This window comes from Equus asinus, chromosome 6 (assembly GCF_041296235.1).
Source record: "Equus asinus isolate D_3611 breed Donkey chromosome 6, EquAss-T2T_v2, whole genome shotgun sequence".
NCBI classification, from domain to species: domain Eukaryota; kingdom Metazoa; phylum Chordata; class Mammalia; order Perissodactyla; family Equidae; genus Equus; species Equus asinus.
Window position 1 is genome coordinate 47526565 of NC_091795.1, and position 24894 is coordinate 47551458.

At 43.3% G+C, this 24894-nt stretch overlaps 1 long non-coding RNA gene across 8 annotated transcripts in view; it reads right to left on the minus strand.

Moving 5' to 3' along the window:
- Positions 1-342: 342 nt before the first annotated feature.
- LOC106828352 (uncharacterized) overlaps positions 343-24894 on the minus strand; it is a 42218-nt gene continuing 17666 nt past the window's right edge. Inside the window, exons 5-8 of one of the 8 annotated variants that reach the window (XR_006529265.2) lie at positions 24328-24430; positions 23846-24090; positions 20371-20413; positions 343-2219 (exon numbers count right to left, since the gene is read on the minus strand). This is a non-coding gene — a long non-coding RNA (uncharacterized lncRNA). The other 7 variants (XR_011504259.1, XR_011504260.1, XR_011504258.1 and 4 more) reach the window with 7 other exon arrangements.

A 24894-nucleotide genomic window follows, 5' to 3' on the forward strand; every position in this document is an offset into this window, starting at 1 on the left:
TTAAAAAATGTGGGGGCCGACCTGGTGGCCTAGTGGTTAAGTTCACACCCTCTGCTTCAACGGCCTGGGGTTTACAGGTTCGGATCCGGGGTGTGGACCTAGCACCGCTCATCAGGCCACACTGTGGCGGCGTCCCACATAAAATAGAGGAAGATTGGCACAGATGTTAGTTCAGTGACAATCTTCCTTAAGCAAAAAATGAGGAGGATTGGCAACAGATGTTAGCTCAGGCCAATCTTCTTCACACACACACACACACACACACAAATGTGAAGAATAGAACAAAAAAATTATTTCTGAGTTCTTTGGAAGAGTGTGAGTCAAAAACGTTTTTTCTCCATGCTCTCCTCGAACAGCAGGGGCTGTTAGCATCTCCCGAGTCCTGAATATCCAGTTCTGTAGCATCATAGACCTGGTGAGAAGCATGAGCCATGCAGTCCCACCCCTAGGTATTCACCCAAGAGAAATGAACACTTCAGTTCACATGAAGGCCTGTGCACAGATGTTTATGCCCCCTTATTCAGAATCCCCCCAAGTTGGGCACCACCCAAATGTCCTTCAACTACTACGTGGAAACAAAGCATGACATGTCCATAAAATGTAATAGAACTCATCAATAAAAAGGAACAAACAACAGAGGTATGGAGCAACAGAAGAAGAATGAATCTCAAATGTATTTTGCTAAGTGAAAGGAGCCAGTCTCAAAAACCTATATGATTCCTTGTAAATGACATTCTGGAAAAGGCAAAACAGACAGAAAATGGATGACTAGATGCCCAGGGCTGTGAGTGAAGCGAAGGAGGGAATTAATTATAAAGGGATCCAAAGGAATTTTCGAGGGTGATAGACATGTTCTATATGTTGATAGGGGTGGTGGTTATACAACTGTATGCATTTGCTCACAGAACTGTACACCATTGAAAATGGTCAATTTTACTGTATGTAAATCACAACTCAATTAAAAAAAAAAAAAAAAGACATGAGCTGTGGAGTCCCCAGCCTGGGAAAGAACCTCAGCTCCAGCACTTCCTCCTGTGTGACCTTGGACAAGTTACTTAAGCTTTCTGAGCCTTGGATTCATCACCTGTCCACAGGGGTTTAACAGCTCCTACTTCGCAGGTCTGTTACCAGGATTCGGTGAGTCATGCAGCACCTGACACCAACTCAGCACTGGATCTCTTTATGACCGTCCAGCCGAGAGCCACAGTGTGAAGTGTCTCCCCAGGTGGTCTTGATATCAGTCTGCCCTGCATGCTACCACCCCAGGCCTCCTGCCACCTGTCCTCTGCCCAACCTGGATTCCTGGGGAGAAATTGATGCCATCTCCTGAGGACTCTGGGAAGCAATCTGGGCTGAGTTAGAGCCTGGTGCACCTGAAACCTGGCTTTGAGTCCCAACCCGCAAGCTAGTGTCTCTGGGGGTTTTGAAATCTCTCTCTCGCAGCCACCAGCGGTGCCCCTCAGTGGAGCCAGTAAGCTCATAAGTGCCACACCAGGTAAAAGGCATGTGTGCTGGCTCTCCCTGGTTCCTGCAGGACTGTGATTATCCATTCTTTATTTCCTGGCACATAGTAGATGTTTGATAAGTGGATGGAATGTACCATCCCAGGGCAGGCAGCTTCTGGGTGTTTCTATTGGACTGTGCTAAACATTGATTATGAGTTCTAATACTTTTCTTTCTTTCTTCAGTTTGTGTGTGTGTGTGATTCTCCTAGCTAATATTTTCTCTTGTGTATTAATAAAAACCTACTACCCAACTACACTATATTAAAGATCCCAAGCAGACTTTTCTATAGTTAGAAAGTTTTGTGAAATATTCCGTTCATTATATTAACAAGATGAACCCCCTCCTAATAGATTTTCATTGACTAGGATGAAGTCCAGGGCATGGAACTATATGTGCACTGTGGGCAGGATTTGACTCATTCATTCATCAACAGACGCGACCATGCAACAAGCGTTTACAGAGGACCTCCTCTGTGCCGGGTCTGTGCCGGGGTCCTGGGGTGCTGGGGAGATCCCGCAGCTCCTTCCCAGCTCCTGTAGCTGAGTGTACATCTCGCCTCTTGGAGTCTCAGTTTTCTAGTAAGGCCTCTTCCAGACCCAGTCCATGACCCACAATCTACCACTTGGAGACTATACTGCAGTCGGTAGTGGATATGGGACATTTTTTATCAGAACTGATGATGATGGTGCTGGTGAAATGGTGCCGTTGCTGACCTGTAAGACAGAAAGCAGTCAAAGGAATCTTTTTAATGGCAGCAGCTAATTTACAAGTTTGCGTGTCCCTTGCTTCTTTGAAACTACTTATGATGGACCAGAAAGATACACAGCCCCTCAGATAAGGTAGGGAAGCGGGGAGAGAGCACAAGAAGGCTGAAACTGGTATTTTAATGCTTTATTCCTTAAAAATTTTTAAAAGAGAAATTCAATAGGGCTAAACATTAAATGAGGATGTTAGGAGTTCATATTCGTGAGTTATAAATATTTGATATTTATCAAATATTAAATCAATATTTAACATTCGTGAGTTTGAAATATTTCTTGATAATTTCTTAAAAGAGACATTCCTATCTTTTTTAAGTAACTAAAACTGTGGTGGGGCCATTTTTTCATCCTAGAAAGGGTATTTCTGTGTTTACCTGAGCAATCCATACTTCCTTGGAAATAGCACCCTGCTGCTGACGCTCTCTCTCTGTCTCTCTGCTTCTCTCCTCTCTCTCTCCCTCCCTGTCTCCCACCCTTTCTCTCTCTCAGACCCCCTATGAATGTTCTACGGGATCCTGCCTATACTGCTTGGATGAACAAACGGACTCACGAGTTAAATCAAGGCCGCCAGAAGCACCAGTACTCAGCTTCTTCAAACCCTTCCTATGGCTGGTCAGCTGTGCCTCCACACTCCTGCCGGACGGGATGTGGCCCCGCCATCCTGCCGTTGGAGCAGCTTTGAGCTCCTTCACTCAAGGACAGCTCTGGAGAGAACTAAGTGCCCTATCAGGGCTGAAAGCGAAAAGGACTCCACATTTCAAAGGAAGGGGCGAGGGGAGGGGTGAATCAGCCTCGCCTCAAAGGCTAAAAATAATCCGGCTTTGTAGACTTCTTCCTCAGACTAGTCGGGGCCGGAAAAGGGGTGGGGGAGGAGAGGGTAGGATCTTCACATCGGTCCTGACTGTTAAACTGGGGCTGGTCAGAAAAGAGTCAACCTGGGAGCCTCCATCCCAGGCTCTCTCCCAAGTCAACTTCTTACAACTAGAATTCCTCACTCGTCTCTTTGATAATAAATGTGATTAATAGAAACCAGGGGGGCTTCTGCCTCTCCCAGCATTTAGAGGAAAGCCCAGGGTCCTGGAATGCAAGGCAGCCTCCCTGAGCCTGTAGCCTCAGTGCCCCCGGGCCTGGGCATTTGGCCTCCCCAGGCACAGAGGCCCGTCTCCATAAAAGATTGATAGAAACCTCCCTCTTCCCCTAGATGGTGTCATAAGAAAGGAGATAATGGACAGGAGGTGCTTGTAGCCTCCTTGAGGAAGTCCAAATGATGTTCTAGCCTTCTTGTGGTCAGATGCAAGCTGTCTCCTTACACCAGGGATGGATTTTTCTCCTCACTGGGTTTCCTTTACTCTTGGCCTGCTGATTCTTTCAGGAAGACAACGACTCCTTCCTGCGTAGGAGGCTTCTCCTCGCCCACCCAAATCTGGGTGTTTGTAAATCTGTTCGAAGTTCTTTCCAGAAGAATAACTTCCCTTACAAGGGTTAGAGGCATCCAGGAAGCTCACTAGCTGGTCAGCACCGGGGAATGTCAGAGTTACAGCCTTGACAAAGATTCTTTGCTTAACCAAACTCTAGTCAGTTTCCTGAATCTTCTTCTAGGCCCATTTGTGCACTTCCTTGTAAAATCCAGTTTTAGCAAGGACCCTGCTAAGTCAGTTTAACCAGAACCCCTGACCCTTGATATCTGATCAGTTTCTTCATCCTCCACCATCCCCAGGTGATGTCTGATCACCCTGGCCTACCTTCAGCAAGAATCCTGTTAGGTTGGTTTGGCCAGAATCCTCCTTACCCCTGATGTTTCCTCTTAGTAATTTTCCATCCACTGACCCTCACCCCACTCCTTGGCTATAAACCCCTACTTGCCCAAGGTGTATTCAGAGTTGAGCCCAATCTCTCCCTCACTGTAAAATCTCATTGCAGTGGTCCCTACACCTATTGCGATGGTCCTGAATAAAGCCTGCCTTACCATCGTTAACAAGTATCTTTTTTTCTTTAACAACCTGGTCCACCTGGGTGCCTGGTCTGGGCATGCTTCCTGGGAGCAGTAAGTAAGAATCGAGGTTTTGCTCCTTTGGATCCTCTGAGTAAAACATTTTCCCTACAAACTAGTTCTTCTTGAGTGCGATGACTTGTGTGTGGAACCCCACACTAGCTCTAGCTCTAGAAATTCATCTTTCAACATGGAAATCTCACTCAGCAGGGCACAAAGTTGCCACATAGCCAATTTCCCTTTTCTTGGTGAATATGCCACCCCCACTGGTTTTAAAGTTATGTCAAGAACCCCTGCCCCCCCCCAACCCAGGTGTCATTACTAAATATTTACCAGGACCTCATATGCTGTAGAAACACTTCAGCTTTTACATGGCATAGTTCTGAATAAGGACAGTTCCATGCAGCTTCCAAATGAGGTAAGGTTAGGGAGAGGGAAATTCTTCCCTCTATCCCTCTTGAGTTCTCATGGGTAGTCTATTAATAAAATTGACACAAGACTACATTAACAGGAGAAAAACCAATTTAATATGTGCACGTGGGAGATCATCAAAAAATAATGCTCAGAGAGTGAACAAAGCAGGCTGTTTACATGTCTTTTTACACAAAGAAACAATAAATTTGTGAGGATTTGACAGGACAAAGAAACTCAGGTTTGAGTGCTTAATTAGTAAGGAATTTAAGCAGAGTTTGGGTTTAGGGTAGTAAATTAGTAAAAAAAGTAACAATATTTGTTTGTACAGACTTAGCTCTAAATTCCCAAACTGGTAGTAAGGATGTCTCTCTTAGCCTCCAGGCACAGGGAGGGCACCCTTCACAAGGGAGATTCTTCAGGAGGAACACAGATAGGAGAGTCAGAATGCCCTTTTTGTACCAGCTCCTTTCTCAAAGAACTTTAATTTGAAATAATCAATATGCCATTATGGGATATTTGGGGGCGGCCTGCCTTGGGCCCCAACAGTAAGAAGACCATCACTACCTGTGAGTGGACCAAAAAAACTGTCAGGTACTATCCCCTTAGATCCCAAAATGCACTTCTTTGAGTTACTTATAAGAAAGAATCTGAACAGCTAACATGTTTTGAGGGCTTACTCTCTGCCAGGCCCTGTGCTCAGCCTTTACATAGATCATCTCATTTAATGCCTTCACTTACAGCATGATTTCCAGAAGGGCCCTGTTGAGGTGGGTCATCTAGTGTGGAAAGTGTGTCAGAATAGACATTGGAAGACGTGTGTTTGAACCTCTAGGTCACCTCCTAACTTTTTGTTTATTGTGAGGAATAGCACAACCTCTCTGGGCCTCAGGGTTGCAAAAGGAAATAATGGTATTAGGTCGGGCCCCTTCACAAGAGACGTTGGATGGGGTTACTGCTAATCTGTAAAAGGAGACAGAAAGGAGAAAAGCAAACACACGAGAAGTTACCGAGATTCCTCAGGCTTGCCACGCTTCTTAGAAAGTACCCCTTGTCCCACTGGGTTCTCTTTCTAAATGGCGTCTGGAAGTCAGACACTCCCCCAGCACTTCCAGTTTCAGTAGATACAATGGAGTTCTGGGAAACAACTAACTTGAAATGGGCCGCTTTAGGTGCCCCGGTCTCAAAACCTTCATTTACATCTCAAGGGAAGTCACACCCACCCCTTTTCTGGGTGCTGGAGGCATTAAACAGAAAAGAACTTTTTAGGACATGGCAACTTAGCCATTTTCATCAAAATAGCCCCCAAAGCAGGAGAGAGATAGATGTCTAAGGCAGATCCTGAAGAGGCCCCATAATAGGCATCAAATTTCTTTGAAATTTGATCTACATCTTTTAAACTATACGCAAAGTTTTCACTCTAGTCACATCCATGCCCATTTATTTTAATAATAAAACATACTTTTGATGACTTAGTCAAATTATTTCTCTTTCCCCCTAAATCTTTGAGTAATCAACTATGGTACTGTATTGAGCAGAGGGCTAAGAGCTTCATAGGCATTGTCTCCTTTCCCTCACCATCACCCGGGTGGGTAGGTGCTGTTATGCCTCTCCCACTTCATGCTGGCCACACCACGGAGAGATACTCAGCCTGTGGCTTCTCCCACCTTGGGCATTATGGATGAGTGCCCTCCCTTAATTAAGGTCATAGGAAAGAGTCTTTACTATTGTCATTTTTAAAATATAAAAGTATATTGTAAACATGATGGTAAACATAATTTCCTCAAACTATACAGTTTTCTAAAACTGAGAGGCCCCTTCCATCCCTCTGAAAATGGCTGAAACAGAAATTTGCCTTGGGTGTTGCACTAGTTCAGGTAAAGACCCAGGTTCAGGTGGTGACTAAGCTGCTTGGACCCAAAGCATGGGCTCAGGTGTTACAGATCCCACTGAGCCACTTCCGCCTTATGTGATCTTGGGCTAATCATTTACTTGCTCAGCTTCAGTTACTCACCCATGAATTGGTGATAATAATGGGACCTACCCAGAGGGTTGTTGGAAGGATTCAATGAGCTAATGTACATACAATGCCTGTCACAAAGTAAGTGATCAATAAATGTCAAATGTTTTTCTTATTAAAGAGATTTTGGATGGAGATTGCTTTAAGCAATACCTTTAGCCAACAATACATAAAACCACACTTCCAGGGTGGGGAAAAATATTGCCATTGATTTCAAATTCATCTTCTGATATCAGACCAGGTACACTGAACTTTGGCTGTGAAACTATGATCTCTGAAGCAATGTCTTGCATTCTAAGCACAGGAGGGAGTGTGAGGTAAAGTCCACTGACTCCTGCAACCCAACTGAATTTCCTTAGGAACCTGAAAGCCATTTGCAGGGAAGAATGAAGCCATAAAGGGACCTGTTAGCTAACATGGGGTCATCCCTCTGCACTGAGGTCATCCTCCAGCCCTGAGCCTTGCTGGCTGCAGATGTAGTAAGATCACAGCCATCCTGCCCGGGGCATAGCGCTCATCACCCTCAACCCCGGCTGAGCTGACAGTGCCCGCCCTAACCCTAGGCTCCACCTCCCCTCCAGCCCCCATGTTCTCATCTCCCTGCTGGACTGAGAACTCGCAGAAACGGGGCCATGCAGGTTTCATATCTGCACACCCACCCCTGTACATGTCCTGTAAATCTTTCTGGAATGAAGTCATGGAGGCTGTGAAGTCCTCTCCACTCTTCCCTAGGGTATATCTGTGTAACCAGTGCCAGTCCCATGGCCTATATATACGGCCAAAACAAATGCCTTCCAGGCCTTGCAACCTTCTTTTCCTCGACCTGGTGCATATGGCTGTCCTTCGGCTAAGTGTCACCTCAAAGAGTCAGGTCCATGCAGCCACGATCTTCATATCCTTTATACATATTTTAACTTCATAAGTACCTTGGTCTTCCTGGCATCATCTTTCCCAAATATTTCTTAAGCTGGACTACTTAGGCCAATGAAAGAGCTAATCTATTTTATGTTGATTCCATTAGCTTTGGTTTCTTGACCTAGTTTCTAAATTGGAAGAAAGATGGGGAAGAGGGCACCTTTCCATAGCCTTCCAGACCCCGCCTAAGGAGAGGACTGAGGAGATGTGGCTCATCTCCCACACTCTCATTTGAGTGTGTCCTTGTCTCCCCAACCCAGTCGTATGCATGAAGATAGCAGAAAAGTAACATACCTGGATAAACTTAATAAGAGCTCTCCACAGACCTTATGGAGCCTGGATCCCCATAAATCGATTAGTCGGCTATCCTGGCAAGGACCCTGGATTTATAATCACTGGCCCTGCCTCTTGTTGGCTGTGACATTTTGGATAATCACTTAACCTCCCTAGGCCTCGATTCTTCATTTATAAAAGCAGGAGCAGCCTAGGATATTTTTTTAATGTTCTCTATAACACTAAAGAGTAAATAGCATTATATAAACATGAGGAATGATTAGTCTCCCTGGAAAATGCCTTCCTTCCCCCCAACATGAGCTAGTAGGAGGTTCTGAAAACAAAGGTGCCTAGGGAAAGAGAAGAGGGGCCAGCAGATCACAGATCACATTCAGAACAAAAGAGAGGCTGAAGAACTCCTCAGACATATCTTATTTAGGCAGACTGTCTTCCAGAACCTTTGTGGAAACTTAAGAGTCTCTGAAAGTTACCTTCCCATGAGAATGAATATAAGTATCAATTGTCCGATAGTCGTATCAAAGGAAACCTTTGGCTTGAACTAGAAGCTCCTAATATACTAACTGGCTCTTTTAGAGGGCAGAATATGCCAAGAGTTTCCCAAAGAACTAATAATGCAACCTGTGCTCCATTGTCCAAGGCTATTTTGGGTCTTATAAACCATAAGTGCAATTAAAAAAAAATCAATGCTCTCAACAACTGAAAGTCAATCTAATTACTTAAGTTTTCCCCAACATATAGAGCCATTGACTCTCCTGGAGTCTGGCTACAGCATTTGGGCCTTGGGCAGACACCAAACTACTTAGCCAGCAGACGAAAACATAGGAAGCTCCAATCATGCAATCAACAGACTATTAAAATACGGGTCATAAATCTCTGGTTCTGCCACAATTCACCAAGGACAAAGTCTGGCAACCTTCCGGCCTCACTGAGAGACAGCTCCATGGAGCTGGGGTGGCTGAGGGTCCTGTTTTGTCCTCCTCTTTCTCTTAGTTGTATCCTGAGATGGTGGCGCACAAGGATCATCGGGGACCTTTTGTTTTCTTATCAGAAAGGGAGTCTGTTTTCCCCAAAGGTACCTGAGAAGTTTTTACTAGTTTAGCATTTCAGCCTCAGCCTTAATCCTGAGAACTTTCCATCTCCGGCTCTCTCTGCCTTTGGCCATGAGCAGGCTCCTGAGGTCACCCCAGTAGCCCTGCCCCTGCCCTCCAGAGCTATGAATGTCAGAGAACAAATGAGAAGTGTCTGCCACTGGCTCTGAGCTCACTGAGAGTCAGGGCACCCTGGGATAAACTGGCAGGGCTTGGGGAGGGGGCTGTCTTCTCTTCAGGAGGTGACTAGCAGGGTGCTCCAATCACCTCAGGCCCCATCCTGGCACCACTGGTCCAGCACACCAATGGGAAGCTCTGTTGTAGACCCTCTGCCCTCTAACCCATGGTTTCCTCAGCTATAAAATGGGAGAACAATACCAACTGCACTGGATGGTTGACTCCACGAGACTATTATGGAGGGAAAGTGCCCAGTACAGTGCCAGGCACACAGCAGGCACTCACCAATGGTGGTGCTTTTTCCTTGCCTTCACCTCCTTTCTGAAGTCCAACTGCTAGGCCCATAAGAACCAACTGATTTTCCAGCTCCAGAGTGGTATAATCTATCAAAACCTTGATAAAGGGCAATGATAAAAATTTCCTTTCAGCCTTCCTTCTCTTAAGAAAAATTATCCAATCTTGTACAAGAACATTCTAACAAGCCTACCTGAGGCTTATCTGATGCTCTGCAATGGAGGATCTCAAAGTGTGGTACCTGGACTAGCATCCGCACTTGTTAGAAATGCTCTGGGCAGTCAGCCCAGAACAGACGAGGCTTGATCCGGGAGCCACGCACCATCCTCCTCAGATCTACCTTCCTGGCTCCCACAGCTTCACAGGGTTGAGGTCAATTTCTTCTAAGATCTTGGGCCAGAGAACTAAGAACTGAGTTTTCATTCAGGGCGTTGATATTTATGTAAGAGACAGCTGACTAAATGATTCTCCCGGACAATGGAAATACAAACCTGAGGCTAGTTATATATCTACTAGTTTTTCATGTGATAATATGTCAGAAACTTGCAAAAAATCTATCCCATTCACAAATAGGTTGATCCATTTACACATTGCTACATAGACAATAAAAGCTGGCTTTGGGTCTTAACAATAAAATTAGTTTTATAAATACTTGGATTCCATTTGAAACACAAGTTGGTAGAGAAATCATATTAATAAAAGAGTCACTTTCTTAATGCTATGAAGGTTTTGTGTTCATTGTATTTCAAATCATGACCAACTAATGCAATAACGACAGTGGTGTTACTTTTAGCTGACTTTATTCTGTAACCACTGAAAAGCATTTTTAAGTTTTTAATGATTTTTTTAAAGCATTGACTAGGCCAAGCTGATACCGTGGAAATGTGTTCTACTTGGTGAGAAAGGAGAGGAAAGATGGGCAGAGGAGAGTGAGTGCCTGAGCAAGCTGAGAATTGGTGGGCACCACCGCTGGGGACACCCCACCACGGCAGCCACAGGGGAGACTGAGGAATGATTGACAAAGCTCTGTGGGTTGAAGAATGTCTGTACAAAGCATGCATGATATATATATAGAGAGAGAGAGAGAAAGAAGGAAACAGTAGAGATACTGATACAGATAATCCTGATTGGCACAGAGATGAGGGTGTATTTGAGCATTTGTAGAAAGATTTTGGAGTGCTTCATAGTTTTCCAAATGCTTTTGCATAATATTCGAGGAACACTTAGTGAGCTCTTCCCATGTGTGAGGTGTTAAGTCTACAGAGAGGACTTAGAGAAAGGCCTTCAAGCGGCTCATATCCTAGATATTAGTCGGTAACATCACCTGTACCTGTCCAACAGAATCCAGGTGAAAGGTTTGCTATGGTCAGTGTGATGACATGTTGTAGTTATATTTGCAGTGGAAAAGTTAAGATTGGAAACTCAGTTTAATTTACCATTCATAAAAGGGATACGTGAGGGAAGTGATTAAGAGCACAAAGGCTGGAATCAAATTTCCTGGGTCCAAATTCCAGTTGTATTGCTTACTAGCTGTGTGATCCTGGGCAAGTAATCTAACCTCTCTGTGCCTCAGTTTCTTATCTGTACAATGAGGATTGTAATAATACTTACCTGAGAGGGCAATTGTAAGAATTAAATGAGTTGATAATATACGTAAGGCATTTTGAAGAGGTCTTGGCACATAGTAAGCATTACACATGTCTCCTATTACTACTTTTAGTTTATTTAAATTTGGAGATCAACTTAAGAGGATAGTTTGTTCGTCGCTAGCTAATGGAGCAACAATACGTGAGAAAACAGAGAAGAGAAGGAGGCAGATTTGCAAGGTCGTTTGGTCAACTCATTGCCCTAGACAAACATGCTGGCATTGTAAGGGATCCTAGCACATCATTTCTTGGTGAGTCAGAAATTGATCTTGGCGGGCCCCATTCATGAGTTGTGTTCTGGCATGGTGCCCACGCCTTTACCCCTACGTGGTCTAACACCCCAGAGAGCAGCGGATAAATGCCATTATCCAGGCCGACGAAACCAGTTAGGAGCCATGTTAGGAAAAATTAAAAGAAAAACAAAAACCTGATGGAGGAGATCTCAAAATAGAACTTTTAACCTTGATAGCCATCTAGAGTAAGCGAATTTCATGGCTGGAAGCCATCACTCCATCTGTCTGGTAAGTCAATCCAAAAACTTCACTATCTTCAGGTCTTTAAACATGAACGCCACCAGCCTGAATGGCCCCAGCTGTGTGAAGACGTCCCAAGTCCCTGACTTCCCTTCTTGGCTAAGATGTCCCTTCTAAAAAATCATCCAAGGAAGTCACTTAACCACTCAGATTCCATGTCTTCAAAAAGGAGAACCATTCAGTGACTTTTGTTTCTACTTTTCTCCCTAGGGAGTTCATGGTCACTGTCTAAGAACCCTATCTAAAGCGTTCAGTGTTGCAGAGACTATCAAAATACGCCTGGTTAATTCACTTTGGATTCATTGATGTTTCAGGGATTTGAATAACTGGATAATGTGGAGGCAGGCATTGGGTCTAGCCCTGTCTTTCATGTCTCTGGGAATCTGGCAGTTTAAACAAGCGAGAAAGTCATGACATATCCTTCCTAAAAGACACTCTTCTCAAGTATCACTACTATCTTCTTGTTCATGGACCTATTCATGGCATATTTGTGCTCACTCATATATTGAAAGAATTTCTTTCATTTGCTCTACACATTGTGCACAGTAACTAACAAGTGATGCTGCCACTGAACATAGCGCTACTTGGAAACTACCTGACTGGCAACCAAGTCTTCCATGTTGAGAAGCCACAGGGTATGTGAAGAGGCATCCTCCATGCCTTCTCCACTACTTCAACTGGAGGAGAGCTTAGCCAGAATTAGAGGATTTAAAGCAATCAAAGAAAGTTAAAGCCAAAGAAGGATAGAAATGGGATCATCTTAGTAGTCTGCTTTCTGGCTTTATCTATTTACTTCCTGTTTGATCAAGCAGTGCTCAAGTTGACAGTGATCGTGACTTCATCACTCATCAGCGTCACCTGGACAGCTTGTTAGACTACCGGTTCCTGGGCCCACTCTCATACTTTTGCATTCAGTAGGACAGGGAAGGGGCCAGAAAATTTGCCTGCTTCCTATAGATTCACAGGAGATGCTGATGCTGCTGGTTTGGGGATCACACTTTGAGAAACACTGTGTTGAAGGGTACTTTCTTTTTTTTTTAAAGATTGGCACCTGAGCTAACATCTGTTGCCAATCTTCTTTCTTTTATTCTTCTTCTCCCCAAAGCCCCCCCAGTACATAGTTGTAAATTCCAGGTGTAGGTCCTTCTGGCTGTGCTATGTGGGAAGCCACCTCAGCATGGCCTGAGTGGTGCCATGTCCGTGCCCAGGATCCAAACCGCCGAAACCCTTGGCAGCCAAAGTGGAGCACATGAACTTAACCACCCAGCTACGGGGGCAGCACCAAAGGATACATTCCACAGGTGAAAATCTTATGTTCTGTGTCTAATTAGGGTGAGCAGCTGGGCTGGTTTTCTTGGGAACGAAGGGTTTCCTTGGATGCAGGACTTTCAGGGCTAAAACTGGAATAGTCCTGAGCAAACCAGGATGGTCGATCACCTAAGAACAGAAGAGATCGTGACATTCCTAATCTTTTTAATGTTTAGACTAATTCAGCAGGCTAACTAGTTAGTTAAGAATTTACTAAGTTCCAGAGACCATATATGAGTATATTAGACACATTAAGACAAATTGAAAAGAACAATTCTAGTTCTTGTCCTCAAAGAATTTCCAAGCTCAGTTAGTCTTCCAGTCATTCATTCATTTACTGATTCAACGGACTTTTACTGACTGCCTACCTATGCTAGGCACTGGGGGGTACACCAGTGAATCAGACAGACATGGAACTTGCCCTCATGGAGCTGATTGTCTAATGGGAAGACACTGAACCTGAGCGAACAAAGGTGAAATGGAGCTAATTCTCCCCTTGAAGTGGCATTATGAGGCTTAATTGAGTTACCGTTTAGAGACTCTACAAAAGGGAACAGTATGCTACAATTACTATAATCACATGGCCAGAATCTTCTGAAAAGCCCTGACTTATGAAATCACATTTCCCAGTTTTTGGATGAGGGAAAAAAAGAGAGCTAGAAAAAGCCAGGAGAAGTGACGCTTAGTTCTGGTTTGGCTACTAACTTCTGTTTGCCTTTGAAGGACTCATTAATGTCTTTGTTCCTCAGTTTCCTCACACTATCCCTGTAGGGATCAAAGGAGATATTATTATGGAAACACTTTCAACATCAGCAAACTGATTTATTCAGAAGGCAATTTATTTGGAAAGGTATCACATGATTCTAACACCACAAAATTCCTTTCTGCAACAAAAGTGTTCAAATCAGAACAATTTCTGTGACCTGCGGTTCTTTTATGGAAATATTTTGAAAAAAATAAAGAGCCTAGATGAGTGTAAGGTTTTCATTTTAAAGCAAGGAGCTTCCATGATTTAGGGTGAGAGATTTCTGAGGACAAATGGAAAGTTCTTTGAAGACTGGGAATTTAAATTTGCACCACTCTATTTGAATTCAAATTTCTGAGGCTAGAGATTCTAACGAATACCTAAATAGCATTAGGCAAAAAATGCACATCTAATTGTTGCCTCTATTTTTTCATCTTTAAAAAAAAAAGTCATTTTTTTAAAATTGAAAGCTATTTAAATTTTTTTAAAGGCTTCCTTTCTTCTTCTCTGGGTGTATGTATATGCAGGCATCCTAGGGACACCAGACGTATATCTGAACCGCGTCATCCCCTGCTATCAATAATTTAGTAGTTTCCTATAGCCCTTAGATTAAGGATCAAATAACCCTAGGCTAAAAATGATTCTCACTCTGGATGCTTTACCTAGGGGACTTTAAAAAAATACCTATATCTAGGGGCTGGCCCTGTGGCCAAGTGGTTAAGTTCGCGCGCTCCGCTGCAGGCGGCCCAGTGTTTCGTTGGTTCGAATCCTGGGTGTGGACATGGCATTGCTCATCAAACCACGCTGAGGCAGCGTCCCACATGCCACAACTAGAAGGACCCACAACAAAGAATATACAACTATGTACCAGGGGGCTTTGGGGAGAAAAAGGAAAAAAATAAAATCTTAAAAAAAAAAAAGATTAACTGAGACTTTTCAAACTTTATAAAAAAAAAATACCTATACCTAATCCCTCCTTCTCCAACTGAATCAAAATCTTTTTGGGTGGCACGTGGGTACCAAATTTTGTAAAAGCCATGTGGTCTGGCACTTGTTGCCTCTCCGGTCAATTCTGCCATGGCCCTAGCCTCCTGGCTCTGCTCAGCCTCACTGGCCAAGTTCTTGATACTGGACACAGTCCAGGGCATTTGCACATGCTGTTCCCCCTCTTGACTTAAGCATTCCTTCCCCGACCTCCCAGACTATACCAAATTGCTCCAATGCACACTCTCCTAGCATCAGACCCTGGCCTCCTTAGCACATCTCACAGCTGCACTGTGCATTTACTTGTGAGACCCTTGGATTAACGTCCTCCTCCCTACCGGGCTGTGAATTCCTTGAGATCAGGGGCCAGTTGGTTTCTGCTCACTGTTGTGCCTTCCTCAGCTCCAGTGAAGGGCCTGACAAATAAGAGGCACTCAATGCACGTATCAAATATGGGAAATGAATGACAGGATGGAAGATGATCAGGTATTTTCTGTCACAGGTTTTAAGAGATCAAAAAAATACACATTTTTTAAAAGTCACATGTAAATCTAAGGAAGTATTGTCACAAAACATTGAACCCTGTTTAATCTTAGCTACAGCTCCCCCAGCCAAGCTTCAAAGACAGGCATCATTTGGAAAATAAAATTACAGAACTAATATAACAAGCCATATCCTGTTGAGAGTTATTTTGGGAGATGCCTACAAAAGGAGGGTTGTATACTGCTTTCTCGGTGCCTGGATGGGGAGCCACGGTTTGAGGCCTCCCCTCCAGAAAGAGATTTTCTGAAGGAAGAGTTAGGCCGAACCATAACTGCACTGCGAGCCTCGTTCTGCTCTCATCCCACTTCCACCAAGGCCTCTCTGTTAGTCAGTCAGTTCGTTCATAAACACAATGCAAATGGACCATGACTTCGGTTCACATATCTGCAGCTTGAAAGATCAGAGAGCTAGAGACCGCCAGGGTTGCCCTTTCTTTAAGGAAAAGCTGATAATCTCAAGCAAAGAAGTTTCCAGACTAAGTTGAAATGCACAGTAAAGTTAATTTACCAAACAAAGAATGATCTGTGTAGGGTGTGGTGGGCCCTAGATTTCAGATTCCAGATGCATATGAGTCGATGCATTTAGGATATTTGTACTGGAAAGACTGGAAGCAAATAACAAAAGTAATGACAATTTTTCAAGCTATAAATTTTATAGTTAGAAATTTTAAAGTTATAAATTAGCTCCAGTTCTCTTTGCTCTGTCCGCAACCACTAAAATGCCCCTGTAGGCAGTAGAGGGTTCCGGTGAGCTGAGGCACTAAACTGCAATTACAGAGCGTGTTGCCATATCCTTATCTTCCACCCTGGCACGGAAGCGCCTGAGAGGTGGGGAGGTACTGGCTGCCCCAATTGTTGTCACTGAGTAAAACCAACTGTGTTTCCTAGGTCCAGAGGTACACAGAACTATGATGTGTGGCTTTTGCGTCTTGCCACTCCCTTCCAGATGGCCTCTCCATCTTCCAAGTCTGCTCTAAGTGTCCCAGGGCCTCATGCAGCCACTGGGAATGCCCAGGGACCAAACTCAGCCTCCAACTTCTGGGATCTTCATCTCCCTTCAAACATAAAAGAAGGTAATTCTTACCCAGCAGGGACATCTGGAGAGTTCTATAAATAACATATGTCAAATCCCAATGAGTGCCCAGTAAATGTTAATTCCACGTGTGAAACGCTTCCTCCTCAATGTCAAAACCTCTAGTGTGTTGATGATCTACTCTCAAGTGGACAGGAAATTGTCTAAGAATCTAAGTTACATGGCAGTGTGAATGATTGAAAATGGATTTCCCTGTCAGCTTTTCAGTGTAAGATGGCTGCATTGAAAAAAAAAAAAAAAAAGACATTTACAGAAGTAAACTCCCAGTGCAGTGTCTAATTACCAGGGATGGTGTAACATAGTAAACATTGGCCTGGGTCCTTAGGCCAGACTTCCTGGGTTCAGATCCTGCTTCTGCTCCTGATTACCAGTGAGAGACCTTAGACCAGTTACTTAACCTTTCTGTTTTCCTTATCCCTAAAAGGGATTTGATATGAATAGTGCCATTTCTCACAGGATAGTTGGTAGGCTAACTGAATGGGTACACGTGACACACTTAGAACAGCACCTGGCACATGGGAAGTGATGAGGATTTTTAGGCTGCTTAATTTTAAAACAGTTTATGATGAGGATTTTTAGGCTGGTTAATTTTAAAAGTGCAGATGAGAACCAGGCTCCAAGGAGTGGAATTTGCTTGCCCTTTGATCAGAGACAATTGCATTTGTGAAGGAAATCTCCATGCCTCCCTCTCTGCGCCAGGATGAAGGGGGGATGGCCTTATCTCTGGAAACTCTTAATGGGGAAGGCAAGAACTTAAGTTGTTTATTGTCTGGCAACCTCATGTAACTGACCCCCCACCCCAAAATCCTCCTTTGTCTTTAGCTGAAGATAATATTTGAGCGGTGACTTCTGCCATTTACTCAATCCGGTTTGATTCTTATCTAAAAGTTGTGGGACCGCCCAATGGCCGGACCCTACCGGCACTGGTACCATTTTAACTTTTTTTTCCTTTGTCTTGTAAAGAGATGACTCACATACCCATGCCTTAAATTTAGCCCTAACCCTCAACTCGGGGCAGCAGCAGCAGCTCTGACTGCCCATGGGTCCTGTCCCCATGCTATTCTATACTATTCTCTAAATAAAAGAGCACTACTGCCAGATCTTGAGAGTCTAAGAAATCTTTCTTTCGACTCCTCGGCTCACCGACCCCGCATCAGGAAGTACTCAACTAATATTAGTTATTATCACTGATGATGGCATTTCCAGCACAGCTGTAGACAAGGTGGGATTCCTGGGCAGTTGCTTTCTTCCCCAAGTCCAGGCCAAGTGCCCACTCACCAGGTAGACTTGTGCTCACAGGGAGGGAGAACAATCTGCTTTGTTTGGAGCGACAGGAGCATGGCTCCAAATTGACTGAGAAGGCCCCCCTTTTAACGAGGGGAAAGTATGTGCTACTTATATTATTGCCACCAGAAGAAAGGGAGTGGAGGATTATAGGACCTACAGATGCCCTAATCTTTCAGTCAAGGTGACCTTGAAAGGAAACTAGGAAGCCATTTCCTGCAGCTCATCACTGCGTGGATCTCAAGCATTTGTATCCCACCCTACACAGAGCTGGGCTCTTCTACAGTCTTTACTCTTTGTGTTTCGTTCAAGCAGAGGAGACAAAATGCCACAGAAAAGAAAGATCGCTAAAAGGAAATGAGAGGCCGGGGGTCTAGGCCTAGCATTATACGCTCCTCCTCTGGGCCTCAGTTTCCTCATCTGTAAAGTGCGGAAGATGGACTAAATACTCTCCAAGATTCCTTCTAAGAGCAAAAGAAAAATACCCCAAGATTTGAAAACTTTACAGAAAGGGAAATTGAGGCACAGAGGCATAGAGCAATTAAGTGGCTTGCATAGTGTTAAACGACAGAGCCATCACTAACTTAGCATGTCCAAGACGGAACACCTGATCTTCCCCGACCCAGACCTGCTCTAGCCACAGCCTTCTGCGTCCCAGTCTCATGCAAATCCATCCTTCCAGTCGACTAGGCTTAAAACCTTGGAGTTGTCCCTAATGCCTTTACCTCTTTCATCCCTTACATTCGATGCATCAGCAAATCCTGCTGGCTCTGCATTCAAAACATATCTGGATTCCGAACACTTCTTGCCACCTCCACGACTACTTCAATGCCACCCTCGCTGCTCTCCTGTCTGCTAAACTGAGGAGCGATGGGAAGCAGGAACATTCATGCTACAACCTCTTGGAGCCCCATTTCCCTCACATAAAAAATAAACATAATTCTGACCATTGTTTTCCTGTTGGGGTGGCTCTCTTTTTCTTGTTGATTTTGTAGAAGTTGATTGTACATTCTAGGTATTAATCCCTCGTTTGTTTCAGACATTGCAAATAGTGTCTTCTTCCATTCTGTCAGCTGTCTATTAATTTTGTCCATGGCACCCTCTTTGAGAAATTCTCTTTGTTAAGGTAATATAATTTATTGGATTTTTTGGCTTATGATTTTGTGCTTTTTATGATTTGTTTAAGAAGTCTTTCCTTAACTCTAGGTCACAAAATATTCCACTACATATTTTTCTATTAACTTTCAAATTTTACCATTCAGGCTAAGGTTTTTAACCTCCCTATCATCCAGTTTTATATATGGGTTTAGATAGCAATTTAGCTTAATTTTCTTCCACAAGGTGAGCCAACCCCATGTAGTAAATAATTCATCCCTTGCCCATTGATTTATAAATTATATTGTACACCTAAATTCTCAGACATGGATGCAATTGTCTCTGAACTCTCTTTCATTGGCCTATTTGCCTGTTCTTGCATCAATACCACACTGTTTTTATTACTATGGCTTTAAAAAAAAATATTCCCCCAGCTTTACTGAGGAATAATTGACCAAAACTATTCTATGTATTTAAAGTGCACAACGTGATGATTTGATATACGTATATATTGTGAAATGATTACCACAATCAAGCTAATTAACACATCCATCACTCCATCTAGCTGACTTCTTTTTCCTTGTGATGGGAATGCTTAAGATCTACTCTCAGCAAATTTCAAGTATACAGTATAGTATTATTTATAAACTATAGTTGCCACGCTGTATATTAGATCCTTCAAACTTATTCGTCATCAGGATATCTCTCAGGAGAGATACTTTCCTCATTCCACCCCACCTGGAATCTGAATTCCGTGTTGGGCCACTACCCCTTCCTACACACACACACACACGCACACACACACGCACGCACGCACCCCTCACTCTGCACCAGCTGTGACACCTGATGCTCTGCCACTGGCTCCCATCCCCCAACCACAGAAGCCCACCTTGCTCTTCCCCACTTAATGGCTAAAAACCAAGCTGTGCAGGAAGGAGAGGGGGCAAAGGGAAAAAGAACTTGCTTAGAGTTTTTAAAATTTTATCAACAAAACTTTTGTTTCTTCTTGCTGTATTAGTTTGCTAGTGCTGCCATAACAAAGTACCACAGGCTGAGTGGCTCAAACAACAGAAATTTATTTGCTCACAATTCTAGAGGCTGGAAGTCTGAGATCAAGGGCTCCACAGAGTTAGTTTCATTCTGAGGTCTCTCTCCTTGGCTTGTGGATGGCCATCTTCTCCCTGTGTCTTCACATGGTCTTCCCTCAGCGCATGTCTGTGTCCTAATCTCCTTTTCTTGTAAGGACACCAGTCATATTGGGTTCGGGCCCCCTAATGACCTTGTTTTAACTTAATTACCTCTTTGAAGACCCTATCTCTAAATACAGCCACATTCTGAGGTATTAGGGGTTCGGAACTTCAACATATGAATTTTGGGGGAATACCATTCAGCCGATAAAATTTGTTAGGCTAATTCCTAGATATTTTGTGCTTTTTGATGACTATAGTGAATGTTCTTTTATATTTTAATTACATTTTTAGATGATTATTGCTACTATAGAGAAATGCTATTGATTTTTATATGTTCACTAGCAATCTTCCTGAACTCACTCATTAAATCTAATTCTTTGTTGATTGTTTCCTTCACCATCAAACAACGGAACATTTATCTCCCTATCTGACATACCCTTTCTCAATCAGCTTTATTTCCCAAGGGTCACCATTTCCCATAGGAGTCCTCTTACCTTCTTTATTTAGATTCTCATAGACAACTCTGTATGGTAGAATCTAGAGGGAGATACAACGTCAAGAATGAGGTTTTTTGTTTTTTAGATGGAAGAGATTTAAATTGCCAAAGGAAAAAACACTTGGTGAGAAAGAAATTGAAGAGAGAAGAGAGAAAGGTGTACAGAGGAAACATGGAGTGGGATTTCAGCAGAGATGGCAGGACTGGCCTTGGGTGGGAAAAGAGAAGAAAGCGAATGTGGGTGGGGATGTGGAAAAGATGGTAGGTTGGGGATGCAGAGATAGGTTGCGGGATCTCCTCTCTGATGGTTTTACCTGTAAAGTCACCTGTTTTAAGACACAGGGGTGTTGGGTGGCAGGAAGAAGTTGGAGTTTGGATGGAAGGCTGAAGGAGAACTGTAAATGCTTGTTGTAATCACATTGCTTTTTCTTCATCTTACCATAATTTGTTATACATGTGTAACTTAGAGAATAAACCGCTCCCTACTCTTACCTCCATGAAAACTGAGAATAAGAGCTCTCGGCTAAGAATTTGGTCAAATCCCTTCCAGAAAGTTCAGGAGGTAGGAGAGCATCCATTAAGAGGTACATGGCTCCTTTCTTATTCCTAGTAGCTTGTACTGCCTCTGAGAATTCATGTTCGTCTTTGACAGGGGAATGTGCAGTGTGTGTATGTCTGTATCTAGCAGATCCAAAAATCACCCACTGAAATTGTCAGGAGAATGACTATTCATACTACAGCTACAGTGATGGGAAAACCTAAAAGTCAACTCAGCTTGGAGAGACCATGCCCACACCAACATCCATACCCTACACCTTGGGCCCTAGAATGAGATACAGGGAACAGATCACATGCCCCAGGTAGCCACTGGTCCAAGGAGGATGAGAGACACAGGAAACACCATTGAATCCAACCTGGAGCTTGGAGCCAAAGCCAAGGGTCAACCTAGCTCAGTCAAGTCAACCTGTAGACCTATGAGCATAAGGATAAAGGAGTGTTGTTTTAAGCAACTGAGCTTCAGGATAATTTGTGAGACAGCATAACTGTGGCAGTAGCTGACTGATACACCACTTTACGTCAGAGGAATCCAACTTTAGAAAAGGGGGAGAAGGGTAGAGGCTGAAACTTTTGAGTTACGTAAGCAGTGGTTGCCTCTATTTTATCTGGTAAGCTCTACTGACTCACTCATTCATTTACTCATTCATTTATTCAAAAGATGTCTAATAAGCACCTACTATGTTTTAGACACTGGCGACAAAACAGTGAATAAGACAGATGGAAATCTCTGCCCCATGGAGCTTATATTCCAGCATTTGAGATGTATTTGCCACAGGCTTACACGAGCAGAGGGAATGGTGCTAGACTGTACCAACCTTGGTGCAGCTTGCTCGCTTACATTTGTTCAGCTACTACAAGACAGGCTTTTAGCCATTCTCGTAACCCAACTTAGTTCCCTTTTCTACTTCTCTTCTGAAAGGAGTGACTTGCCTGAGTTCCTACTAGTTGACAAGCACTAAAACTACACTATTTTTAATCATTACAAACTCTTTAGAGTGGTTAACAGTATTCCCATTATATACAAGAGGAAACTGAGGTGAGAAAGGTGAAGTAATTTGCCCATAGTCACACAGCTGGGAAAGACCTTGGATTTGAACCGGTTGTATACAGCTACAAAGCCTTGTTCTGATGAACCATATTGGCTCTCTTAAGCTTGGCATTGCCCTGGAAGGTTCTAGATTAAAAGAAAATATTCTCTAATGTCAGCTAACTTCATGGTGTAATGAAAACGGTAGTGTCTCAAATACCTCTATGACTTCATCTTTTCCTACTAAATGAATTAATTTCTTCTTTTTTTCCTGATTCATATTCCATGAGCACATGTGGTTTAAGCCAACTAGAAATTCTTCAAATGGCTACACATCTCAGAACATATAATCTTGGTTAGGTCTTCAAATTTCTTGTCCAAAATCTTATCCCAAATCCCACTCCAAAAAAAAAAATGCAGCAGGAAACGACTGTTTGCCTTGGAATGATAATCTTAGAAGTCAATATAAATTGTCGAAAGTTAAAGATGTTGGCTCTATTGGCCAAATTTGGAACAATTTGAGCACTAAAAATAATGATAATAAAGGATTATAACATTGAATGAAACAACAAAAAAGGAATTTAGAATTCAGAGTTAAACAAAAGGTGGGATGGGGCACTTTTTTTTTTTTACAATTAAATGCCAGCTACTAAACGTAGGAGTGATGTAATTAAAAAAATCATCATTTTGCAACCACTGATGTAATTAATAAATGCTTTAACTAAGGATCATCAATAGTTACTAAACCAGGGGGGCCGGCCCCGTGGCCGAGTGGTTAAGTTCACACGCTCCGCTGCAGCGGCCCCGGGTTTCGCTGGTTCAGATCCTGGGTGCGGATGTGGCACCGCTCGTCAGGCCACGTTGAGGCAGCATCCCACATGCCACAACTAGAAGGACCTGCAACTAAGATATACAACTATATACCAGGGGGGATTTGGGGAGATAAAGCAGAAAAAAAAAGTTACTAAACCGTTGGGTGAAAGATTTTTGGGGAACAGGATATCTCCCAGTCTCAAAGTATTACCCTCCTTTTATTCCTTATAAATTACAAAGGGTAAAAAGTACCTTTACAATAGAGAAATCTGATGGCCACTGCCTGAACCAAGCAGTCAAACTGAGCATCACTGATAATGCCACAAATTGATGTTATACACATCCTGATGATTTGCAATGGGAAATACTCAAAATGTCCTATGTAATATTCTTGCCAAAAAATGTTTATTCAGAGTGTCTGATCACAAGGAAATGATCTGACAAATCTAGATTGGAGCCATTCTACAGGACAACTGGCCTGGACTCTTTCAAAATGTCAGCGTCATGAAAGACAAAAGCAACAACAACAACAGAAAATCAGGCGAGAGGACTGTTCTAAATGAAAAGAAACCAAAGAGACACAACCACCAAATGCAAAAATGCAGTACTTGACCCTTGATTGGACTGGGCAGGGGGCTTTAAAAGACATTTTTAGAACAACTGGAAAAGTTTGGACTGTATTTTAGATAATACTATTTCACTAATGTTAAATATTGTGGGTATGATTATGAGATTGTGTTGTGCAGGAAAATATCCTTATTCTTTGGAAATGCATGATAAAGTATTTAGGGTGAAGTACCAAGTTGTCTGCAATTTGCTTTCAAGAGGTTCGTCATGTATGTATATGTAGGTAGGCAGATAGATAGATGGATATAGAATAGATGATCTCAAATGTGTAAGAGAGGAAAAAAAGAGGAGAGAGAGAGAGAGCAAATGATAACTGTTAATCTAGGTGAAGAACTCATGGATTTCATTGCTTTTTCTTTCAACGTTATTGTACTTTGAAAAAATTTGAACTAAAAATTGGGGGAAGAAAAATAAAGGTGTTGGAATAAATGTTGTCTCTGTTCCTTACCTTGCTGGCATTTGAAAAGTGGCAAGATCTGAAATAGATCATCTGTGGCAGATGCAGTCCCGTGTGAAGGCTGGGTCAGGTTAACTGTCCTCTCTGCAAAGCCACGTCGAGTGTCCAGCCTTTACGCTCAGCACACTCAGGAGCTGACCAAACGGGCGCTGGCTCCCCTGCTCCTCCCCCAAGTCTGGACATTACGATGATTGTTTGGAGCTGGCTTTGATAGACAAGAGACTATTTGTGCATTGCTGGGAGAGACAGTGAAGGGTGAGTCAGGAAAAGACTGGGAAGGAGATGAGGGGGCAGAGAGATGAGATATTTGCAGGCAGGGAAACAAGTCAGGGATGTGTGGGAAATGTGGAGGAGGGGAGTCTGGGAAAGGGTGAAGGAGCAGGGGCTTATCTAAAAACCCTTTAATACCAAAACAACAGGGCAAGGCTTATTTACCAGAGGTTCCCACTGTGAAGTAGACAGGCAGCACTTACCTGCGTTTCCTCCTCCTGCAAGTGAGACAAGCTTCCTTTCATCCTCTTTCATCCAAGCCCTCCTTTCTTGGCAAACAGCTGATTTTCTTCAAGTTAATGTCCCCTAAGTTAGGAACAAAAAATTTTAGAGCTGGAATATGTATGGAGACAGATTGTAGGAGGGCGAGAGCAGAAACAGGAAGACCAATTTAGAAGCTTTTAGAGTTGTCCCAGTGACCCATGATGGTGGCCAGGGGTGTTCCAGAGGAGGTGGTGAGAAGCCAGTCAGATTCTGGATGCATTTGAAGACATAAGTCAAGAGCATTACGTTGTTGCCTTGCCTACAAACATCACTGGCTCCTCAGATTTCCCTTCAGTATTCCCTGTCTCTGTGGTTTATATTCTTTAACTAGAGGGCTCAGTTTCTTAGAACCACAAGGCGAGTTGGAGTATGGACAGATGAAGGCAAATCCATCCCCAGTCCTGCAAACACTATTCAAAAGGCACGCCCTCTTGATAGAGATTGGTCAGCAACACCAAAGGAAGTTGGGTTCAGCTTGGCATTCCACCTTTTCCGGGAAGCCTTAC